Source organism: Dermacentor andersoni, chromosome 6, assembly GCF_023375885.2.
Source record: "Dermacentor andersoni chromosome 6, qqDerAnde1_hic_scaffold, whole genome shotgun sequence".
In the NCBI taxonomy this organism is placed as follows: domain Eukaryota; kingdom Metazoa; phylum Arthropoda; class Arachnida; order Ixodida; family Ixodidae; genus Dermacentor; species Dermacentor andersoni.
Genome location: NC_092819.1, coordinates 7,914,154 through 7,922,772, shown reverse-complemented (window position 1 = coordinate 7,922,772; position 8,619 = coordinate 7,914,154). Strand labels below are relative to the sequence as shown.

General features: G+C 47.6%; 1 non-coding gene across 1 annotated transcript; it reads left to right on the top strand.

Moving 5' to 3' along the window:
* The first annotated feature begins 5,994 nt into the window (after nucleotides 1–5,994).
* On the top strand, nucleotides 5,995–6,066 carry TRNAT-AGU (transfer RNA threonine (anticodon AGU)). Its single transcript has one exon. It is a non-coding gene; the product is annotated as a tRNA-Thr (tRNA).
* Nucleotides 6,067–8,619: the final 2,553 nt, after the last annotated feature.

Here is an 8,619-nt window from a genome sequence, read left to right as displayed (position 1 = left end):
TCGGCACCGATAGAAATGTCGAGGACAGGGTGAGCCTTGTGCATGATAAGCTATTCGTAAACGACGATGCTTACACGTGGGATGAAGGCAAAAATTGTAGAGTGCTCTGGCGCAAGGCCAGTAGTCCAGCGTAGCAAGTCCGAAGTAATTCTGAAAAGAGCCATATAGACTGACGTAATATCAACACCGCAAACGCGGAAAAGAAGCTTTTTCGGCTTCTCCTCAAAGTGCAAAACTTATGCAACAAATATGACCAACTAGAACGAAGGCTCTTATAGTATGACCCTCATGTTGCGGTAATTACCGAAACCTGGCTGCGTCCCGAAATAACGAACGATTGTGTTTTCCCGCCAACATATAACTGCTGTCGCAAGAACAGTCTTATACGCGGCGGAGGCGCGGCTATTTTAGTACAAGAAACGTTGACGTATTTGCTTTTGCCTTCTGTTAGCTCGGAGCATGAAAGTGTTTTTGTAAGGTGTTTTTTTCGGGCAATAGAAGTTGTAGTCGAGGCCGTTTACAAGCCACGTGGGGCTCATCTGCATTTTTTATTTGAATTGTACGTTTACCTAGATAGTTGCCTGAACCGAAATGTTATTATTGCCGGGGACTTCAACTTATTTGATATTGATTCGTATTCTATGTTATGTGGCTCAACGGACACTAAAAGTTCTGAAGCCTTGATAGATATTTTACTAGCGCATAACCTTACCCAAACTGTTTACCTCCCTACAAGGATTACAGATTCAGCGTCATCAATTCTCGATCTTGTGTTGTGCGCTGCTAGCTTCTCTGACTGCAAAGCTGAAGTTAATGAAGGCATCTCTGACCACAAAATAGTGAACTTCACATGTGCGCTTCCTACTCGATCACAGTTACGTACTGCCAAGTATATCAATGTCATAAAATTACGATTCCGCTGACGACGTTCAAATTGTGGATTATTTGGAAGAAGCACGTGCACAGCTTGATACTGACGATGACGTGAATTCTTTGTGGAACAAGTATAAGTCATCGTGCCACTTTTGTATTAGAAATACTAATTCATTCCGGATAAAACAAGAAAAGTGTATCGGGAAACGGCGCCGCGGTAGCTCAATTTGTAGAGCATCGCACGCGTAATGCGAAGACGCGGGATCGTTCCTCACCTCCGGCAAGTTGTTTTTTCATGCATTTTCATTTCCATTAACTTATCATTTATTTAATTCAATTAGTAAGTACAAGTGATTTCTACGATGTTGTCTTTGGTGTCATTCTTTGTTGGCTTCTTATGATTAATAAAAATCGGGCCCCTCGGTTAACCCCCTTTCTTCTCGTTCATTACATAACGAGGGTCTCGAATCCGGCAACATTGATGCCTTCAGGTAGCATGCGTCGGTTTATTGACCAGTTCCCTTCACCCAAAAAGATCACGTACTCGTGACGCCTGCGGCAGAAAGGATGTTCCACATCCACCGCCAAGGAGGTTTGTGAGTGGTGGCACTGGCTAACACTCCCAGGGTTAGTTCTAGTCATCATCATCATCATCATCATCATCATCATCAGCCTGGTTACGCCCATTGCAGGGCAAAGGCTTCTCCCATACTTCTCCAACTGCCCCGGTAATGTACTAATTGTGGCCATGTTGTCCCTGCAAACTTCCTAATCTCATCCGCCCACCTAACTTTCTGCCACTCCCTGCTACGCTTCCCTTCCCTTGGAATCCAGTCCGTAACCCTTAATGACCATCGGTTATTTTCCCTCCTCATTACATGTCCTGCCCATGCCCATTTCTTTTTCTTGATTTCAACTAAGACGTCATTAACTCGCGTTTGTTCCCTCACCCAATCTGCTCTTTTCTAACCCCTAATGTTACACCCATCATTCTTCTTTCCATAGGTCGTTGCGTCGTCCTCAATTTAAGTAGAACCCTTTTCGTAAGCCTCCAGGTTTCTGCCCCGTACGTGAGTACTGGTAAGACACAGCTGTTATACACTTTTCTCTTGAGGGATAATGGCAACATGCTGTTCATGATCTGAAAATGCCTGCCAAATGCACCCCAGCCCATTTTTATTCTTCTGATTATTTCAGTCTCATGATCCGGATCCGCGGTCACTACCTGCCCTAAGTAGATGTATTCCCTTACGACTTCCAGTGCCTCGCTGCCTATTGTAAATTGCTGTTCTCTTCCGAGACTGTTAAACATTACTTTAGTTTTCTGCAGATTAATTTTTAGACCCACTCTTTTGCTTTGCCTCTCCAGGTCAGTGAGCATGCATTGCAATTGGTCCCCTGAGTTACTAAGCAAAGCAATATCATCAGCGAATCGCAAGTTACTAAGGTATTCTCCATTAATTTTTATCCCCAATTCTTCCCAATCCAGGTCTCTGAATATCTCCTGTAAACACGCTGTGAATAGCATTGGAGAGATCGTATCTCCCTGCCTGACGCCTTTCTTTATTGGGATTTTGTTGCTTTCTTTATGGAGGACTACGGTGGCTGTGGAGCCGCTATAGATATATTTCAGTATCTTTACATACGGCTCGTCTACACCGTGATTCCGTAATGCCTCTATGACTGCTGAGGTTTCGATTGAATCAAACACTTTCTCGTAATCAATGAAAGCTATATATAAGGGTTGGTTATATTGCGCGCATTTCTCTATCACCTTATTGATAGTGTGAATATGGTCTATTGTTGAGTAGCCTTTACGGAATCCTGCCTGGTCCTTTGGTTGACAGAATTCTGAGGTGTTTCTGATTCTATTTGCGATTATCCTTGTAAATAATTTGTAGGCAACGAACAGTAAGCTGATCCGTCTATAATTTTTCAAGTCTTTGGCGTCCCCTTTCTTATGGATTAGGATTATGTTAGCGTTCTTCCAAGATTCCGGTACGCTCGAGGTCACGAGGCATTGCGTATACAGGGTGACCATTTTTTCTAGAACAATCTGCCCACTATCCTTCAACAAATCTGCTGTTACCTGATCCTCCCGAGCTGCCTTCCCCCTTCGCAAGTTCCCAAGGCTTTCTTTACTTCTTCCGGCGTTACTTGTGGGATTTCGAAATACTCTAGACTATTCTCTCTTGCGTTATCATCGTGGGTTTCACTGGTACTGTATAAATCTCTATAAAACTCCTCAGCCACTTGAACTATCTCATCTCTATTAGTAATGATATTGCCGGCTTTGTCTCTTAACGCATACATCTGGTTCTTGCCTATTCCTAGTTCCTTCTTCACTGCTTTTAGGCTTCCTCCATTCCTGAGAGCATGTTCAATTCTATCCATATTATACTTCCTTATGTCAGCTGACTATCTTACGCTTGTTGATTAACTTGAAAAGTCTGCCATTTCTATTCTAGCTGTAAGGTTAGAGGCTTTCGTACATTGGCGTCTCTTGATCAGATCTTTCGTCTCCTGCGATAGCTTACTGGTATCCTGTCTAACGGAGTTACCACCGGCTTCTATTGCACACTCCTTAATGATGCCCGTAAGATTGTCGTTCATTGCTTGAACACTAAGATCCTCTTCCTTAGTTATATGCCAAATACCTGTTCTGTAGCTTGATCCGGAATTCCTCTAGTTTGCCTCTTACCGCTAACTCATTGATTGGCTTCTTATGTACCAGTTTCTTCCGTTCCCTCCTCAAGTCTAGGCTAATTCGAGTTCTTACCATTCTATGGTCACTGCAGCGCACCTTGCCGAGCGCGTCCATTTATTGTATCATGCCAGGGTTAGCGCAGAGTATCAGGTCTATTTCAATTCTAGTCTCGCCATTCGGGCTCCTCCACGTCCACTTTCGGCTATTCCGCTTGCGGGAGAGGTTATCATTATCCGCATATTATTCTGCAAACTCTTCTAATAACTCTCCCCTGCTATTCCTAGATCTTATGCCATATTCCCCACTGACTTGTCTCCAGCCTGCTTCTTGCCTACCCTGACATTGAAGTCGCTCATCAGCATAGTGTATTTTGTTTTGACTTTACTCATCGCCGATTCCACCTCTTCATAGAAGCTTTCGACTTCCTGGTCATCATGACTGGATGTGGTGGCGTAGACCTTTACGACCTTTAATTTGTACCTCTTATTAAGTTTCACAACAAGACCTGCCACCCTCTCGTTAATGCTATAGAATTCCTGTATGTTACCACCTATATCCTTAATAATCAGGAATCCGACTCCTAGGTCTCGTGTCTCCGCTAAGCCTCGGTAGCACGGGACGTGCCCGCATTTTAGCACTGTATAGGCTTCTTTTGTCCTCCTAACTTCACTGAGCCATATTATATCCCATATGCTGCCCCATAATTCCTTGCAAATAGAATTGCAAATAAAATCAGGAACACCTTAGACTTCCGTCAACCAAAGGACCAGGCAGGATTCCGTAAAGGCTGCTCAACAATGGATCATATTCACACTATCAATCAGGTGATAGAGAAATGTGCGGAATATAACCAACCATTATATATAGCTTTCATTGATTACGAGAAAGCGTTTGATTCAGTCGAAATTTCAGCAGTCATGGAGGCATTACGGAATCAGGGTGTAGACGAGCCGTATGTAAAAATACTGAAAGATATCTATAGCGGCTCCACAGCCACTGTAGTCCTCCATAAAGAAAGCAACAAAATCCCAATAAAGAAAGGCGTCAGGCAGGGAGATACGATCTCACCAATGTTATTCACATCGTGTTTACCGGAGGTATTCAGAGACCTGGATTGGGAAAAATTGGGGATAAGAGTAAATGGAGAATACCTTAGTAACTTGCGCTTCGCTGATGATATTGCCTTGCTTAGTAACTCAGGGGACCAACTGCAATGCATGCCCACTGACCTGGAGATGCAGAGCAGAAGGGTAGGCCTAAAAATTAATCAGCACAGAACTAAAGCAATGTTTAACAGTGTTGGAAGAGAGCAGAAGTTTACGATAGGTAGCGAGGCACTGGAAGTGGTAAGGGAATACGTCTACTTAGGACAGGTAGTGACGGCTGATCCGGATCATGAGAGTGAAATAATCAGAATAAGAATGGGCTGCGGTGCGTTTGGCAGACATTCGCAGATCATGAACAGCAGGTTGCCATTATCCCTCAAGAGAAAAGTGTATAACAGCGGTGTCTTACCGGTACTCACGTACGGGGCAGAAACCTGGAGGCTTACGAAAAGGGTTCTACTTAAATTGAGGACGACGCAACGAGCTATGGAAAGAAGAATGATAGGTGTAACGTTAAGGGATAAGAAAAGAGCAGATTGGGTGAGGGAACAAACGCGCGTTAATGACATCTTAGTTGAAATCAAGAAAAAGAAATGGGCATGGGCAGGACATGTAATGAAGAGGGAAGATAACCGATGGTCATTAAGGGTTACGGACTGGATTCCGAGGGAGGGGAAGCGTAGCAGGGGGCGACAGAAAGTTAGGTGGGCAGATGAGATGAGGAAGTTTGGAGCGTCAACAGGGCCACAATTAGTACATGACCGGGGCAGTTGGAGAAGTAAGGGAGAGGCCTTTGCCCTGCAGTGGGCGTAACCAGGCTGATGATGATGAATTCCTCCAATAGTACTGCTAGACTTGCCTCACTAGATAACGTTCTAGCGTTAAAGGTAGCCAGGTTCAGATTCCAATGAGCCTGTTCGGACCCAAGTATTCTTAGCACCCTTTGCTGCGTCACAGTTCTGACCGCCGGCGTGGTCAGTTGCTTCGCAGCCGCTGGGGACTGAGGGCCGGGGTTTGATTGTTGTATTCATATAGGAGGTTGTAGCCAAGTACTGCACCAAGGTGGCCAATCCTACTCTGGTGAGGGAGTGCGTTACCGGTTCTGGTCACCGGGATCAGGCCGCACGACAGGCCTGTTTATGCAATTTTATCAACACGCGGATTTTTTTAATCCGGTGGAAAATTGTGCGGCACCGGGATTTGAACCACGGTCTTCTTGCACGCGAAGCGGATACTCTACCTACACGCCACCGCTGCAGTCCTGTAGTAAAACATAAATACCCAAAAGAAACTGGGCGGCGAAACGGTGCCGCGGTAGCTTAATTGGTAGAGCATCGCACGAGTAATGCGAAGACGTGGGATCGTTCCCCACCTGCAGCAAGTTTTTTTATCTACTTTCATTTTTATTAATTTATCGTTTCTTTAATTCAGTTAGTAAGTACAAGTGATTTCCCCGATGTTGTCCTTGGTGTCATTGTTTAGTGGGTTCTTACGATATGATTAATAAAAATCGGGTCCCTCGGTTAACACCCTTTCTTCTCGTTCATTGTCTTCCGTTTATTCATTCGAAGGGCCCCTCACCAGGTCTGGCCATTTTGAGCTGACAAGCACACAGCATACCATACGCGCTAACGATCGTGTTTGCAAAGAATTACACCTCTACGCGCTGCGGAAAGGTCTGAAATTTCAATCCGAACGCCGTTTTCCCTTTCCCTTGCGGCGACCGCGCTCCAAGCCGGACGGTGACGTACTCGTGTCCCTGCGCCTACGTACTCGTGTCCGCAGTGTGACATCGCTCGTGTGCTGACACGTGTCTTCGAGAATTTTTCAGGGCAACATCTGTTATTTGTGTGATCTGTTGCTTGAATTGACAAATTGAAGTTTAGAGAAATAATAAAACACACAAAGAGAATATCTGCGTGTTTTTCTTTTACTTCGCACCGAAGCAAGAGAGACGTACCTCCGCTTCGTCTGCTTGTTCCCGCGGTCGTGCAGTCACGTGCGGAGGTACCGAAACATGGCCATTTTCTACCGTGTTCTACCGTGTTCGATCGTGCTGTGCGATCCGCTTATTCTGGCTCAGTGTTCGCGTAGGACTGAATTATACCGCTAATCATGTATCCTTGTGCACAGCGCACAAAATCGTGCGCTGCGCGATACGAGACTATCACAACAGCTCGCGCGCAGTGCCGTCAACGGAAGTGCGCAGCGCCGCAAAAAAAGGAAGACAAAAAGAAAATAAATAAAATAAAATAAAAACGAGGAGAAAAATATGAAGGCGGGGCCCGTGACGTATTGTCACACGATCCTCGAGTTCCGGTATGGGAGAACGCAGGAAAGGAATTTCGCTTGCGGAGGCTAGACGGGGCGAGTGGAGAGAGAGAGAGAGAGAGAGAAACAACGTTATTGATCATGGGGTTCGGACACGTTGGTCCCAGGGTCCCCGCACGACCCCACTGCACTACACGTTTGTGAGTTCATGGAGTTGCATGACGTGGGCGGCCCGGTCAGTGGTGATCTTCTGCCTGGCCGGGTTCGTCGAGCGCAGAAGGGTCTCCCATTCCCCCCGGGTAGTCAGGAGCTCCGAGCCCCGCGAGGGAGGGTCCGCCGGGCATTCAAGGAGAATGTGGGTAAGCGTAGTATGGGGGTGAGTGCATTGAGCACACGAGGGGGTGTATGCTCCCGGGTGGATGCGGGAGAGGAAATAGGGAAGCTGGAGAAGTTTGGTGGTTTGCGTGTTAGGGGGGAGGTGTAGGGCCACCTTGTAGGCTTTACGAAGCATAGCATCTAGGGTGGCGATTTCTTCTTGTCGAAGTCGAAGATATGGAATTCTGTAGAGGAAACGGCCAAGGTATGAAGGCGTGAATGAGACGACACAAATCGCGCTCCTTCATGCCATAGTGTTTGCCGGAAACTCTTCGGATGAGGTGCGACAGCGCTTCCGTCACCCGCTTGAGTTTCCGAATAGCGAACGTGTTCCGGCCGTTGCTCTGGATGTGTAGGGCCAGGATGCGGAGTGTGTCGACCTCCGGGATAGGGTATTCGTCCAGAGTAACAGTGATGGGGGCGGTGAGAAGAGTACGTGGCGAGGGACGCGTGAGAATTATCTGAGACTTTTCCGGGAAACAGGAGAGACCACTGCTTTGTGCGGGCTGTTGTGTGATGTTTGCGGCAGTTTGTAAAGCGGCGGTCTGTAAATAGCAGGTGCGGTGGGTGACTCTACAGTGGGTGGGAGGATTCGCTCTGGGGAGGGACGTTGGGGTGTTGAGGGGGGAACGGGGTTGTGTGTTAAATGTATTGTGAGGCGGCTTACCTCCACACGCAGAGCCCGAAGCTCGTGGTCACGGGGGTCCGGGGTAAGCGGGGTGTTGCTTGTCAGTTTTAGAGCGCAGCTCTTTGGCGTCCGTTCCTGGGTTTCGCGTCGTCGTCGGCGTTGTCGTCGGCCTCGTAACCAGCTCCGCCCCCCTTTCATCCCCCCAGCGCTAGCAGCGACCGACTGATACCGCTGGATGCCGCTGACGCCGCTAGAGAGTCAAGATAACGTGACTGCATAGAACACCGTCGCCGCCATGCAGAAAGAGGAGGAAAGGGTCCCCCCCCCCCCCTGTTCTTGTGTGGCGGATAGGGTGCTCTTCAGTTGCCGACGCGCCGGTTATTTCACGTAGGCCCCGGCACGTCGACGAATACGTGACCACCTTCCCACGGCTAGACCTGGTTCTTAGCGCTGCGGAAGCGAGGGTATCTTATTGTTTGTGTCGGCATCGGCGGCGTTGTCCCTGAAACCAACTCCGCAGCTGGGGTTGACTCACTATCGGCGTCAGCGGCATCAGTCAGTCGCTGCTATCTCTTCCCTCCTCCCTTTATCGTGTTGTCCGCTTGCTGCGCGCGCTTCTGCCCCCATCGTTTGCCGCTGGGTGTACACGCCGCCCCCCT